This window comes from Phoca vitulina, unplaced genomic scaffold (genome assembly GCF_004348235.1).
Source record: "Phoca vitulina isolate PV1807 unplaced genomic scaffold, GSC_HSeal_1.0 scaffold76, whole genome shotgun sequence".
Lineage (NCBI taxonomy): Eukaryota > Metazoa > Chordata > Mammalia > Carnivora > Phocidae > Phoca > Phoca vitulina.
The window spans coordinates 4459249-4461372 of NW_022589779.1; positions in this window are offsets into that span (position 1 = coordinate 4459249).

Below are 2124 nucleotides of genomic sequence, written 5' to 3' on the forward strand. Positions count from 1 at the left end.
GGCCCACCGATATACATCTGAAGGGTCTCATGACTAAGGTTTTATTAGACGGGAATAAATGACCTTTTCCCAACAATAACTAGCCCCCTTAAGGTCCTGGAAACCTTGCTTCCAAAATTCCTTAGAGACTTAACACTATCCCTAACCCCCTCCCAACTTGAAAGTATATCATCAGTCACCTGTCACAACCCTGGTGCAGCCCTTTCTGCCCATAGGTCCTGTCCCCGTGCTTTAATAAAACCACCTTTCCACACCAAAGATGTCTCAAGAATTCTTTCTTGACCATTTGCTCTGTATCCCAACACTTCCATATCAGAGGACATATTTGACTGAAATGCAAAACTCAAGGTGAAGGCAATTAGTGTGGGATGAATTTGGATTAGTTTGCAGGAGCTGATTATAAAATGCCTTATGGGAACTTTATGCCAGATAATGGGGAGACATTGGAAATTTTAAGAAAGGAAGCAACAAGGCCTTATTTCTATTTTAAAAAATAAAATCGTAAGCTGCAATTTAGACAATGTAGTAGAGAGGGCTAGGAAGAGGAGTGGTTGTTCCTGAAATGATCTTGCCTATAAAAAGCTAACTCTCAGTGTTACTATGTCTTGTTAAGGAAAGAGACACAAAAGGGCCAACAACATTATTAAAGGTGGGAATCCACCCCTACATTAAATATAAACAAAAATTATTAGGAAAAAAGTGATGTGATTATAGGTTTTTAAGTCTGTGTTGCATTGAAATAAAAAGTCATTTTGAAGTAATAAACAAATATAATTGTAACAATGATTTGGGTACACATGGGAACTGAGGAACTAATTATTTTCCCCCTCTAAAGTGCCTACTGCTGTTTATCAATTTGCAGGATAAATGCTTTAATTCATTACATTTACATAAACCCCCTTGCAGTGCCTTCTTTATTAGTGCACTTACAAAATGAATTGATTTTCTAACACTTTCTAACTTTTTTCAATTAGCATACTTATATTTGCACTTTATTAAATTCAGTTTTTCTTCAGTTAAAGTATCTTATCAACTTATCACCAAAAAGTGGATTCCAGAGTCAATCAGAATTTGAAAATTTAATTTCCTCCCTTATGAACAGAGTCCACCTTTTCTCACCTTCTGCATGATACCCACTGCTTTCATTAAATCAAAACCAGTAACTCTGCCCTTGGTGGGTTTAGCTGCTGTAAAAGAACTGAAAAATTAAATTGCAAATTGGTACAAAAGCTTGGCATATCATGAAGAAGGCTGAATAAATCTTTTTCAAAAAAATTAAACTCTCCAGGCATGAATTTTCCCTAATGTGAATTGTTCTCTTCTTCCTCAGAACATAGAATTTAGTAACTTAATTTGTAATTCCATTGCAATCAAGAAACAACCTTCTGCCCTTTATCATACTCACTACATATATCAGAATAAGTATCCATATACATTTCTGTTCTTACTACCCTCTCTAAGTACCTACTAAAAGAAGATGAAGTAGCATTTGAGAAATGGGAGGAAGAAGCAGAAGGATATAGTTATAACTTTAAGCACATTAAAGAATAGAAGAGATCTAAGGTGATCTATTGTACAAAGAGCTCTTAGCCACTTTCAAATATTAGCCTGGACAAGAGAACAGCTGCCTGTTCCTCGTTCTTTTTCCTTAGATCCACAGTGACTCAGATTTGGTTTATTCGGCTCTTGTTTTTAATCCATTTCTGAGCCTTCTGGATGCAAAACCAATACCACCCACCTGAAGTCTGACCCCTCAGCTTAACCAAATTTTAGACCACTTTCTTCCTAAGTATAGGTTCCTGACATCCCTTTTCTTTCCTTTTTTTTTTTTTTCTGACATCCCTTTTCTTAGAGCATTTTCTTTATTCTTTCTCTGACCATTTGAGACATAAATTTTCTACAACCCAGGAATGCCCTTCTCAGACCTATGAGCCAACTTTTTGAAATGCAGTCGGACAGAAAGAAACAAGAAAGAAAGAAAGAAAGAGAGGAAGAAAGGAAGAAAGAGAAGGAAGGAAGGAAGGAAGGAAGGAAGGAAGGAAGGAAGGGAGGGAGGGAGGGAGGAAGGAAGGAAGGAAGGAAGGAAGGAAGGAAGGAAGGAAGGAAGGAAGGAAGGAAGGAAGG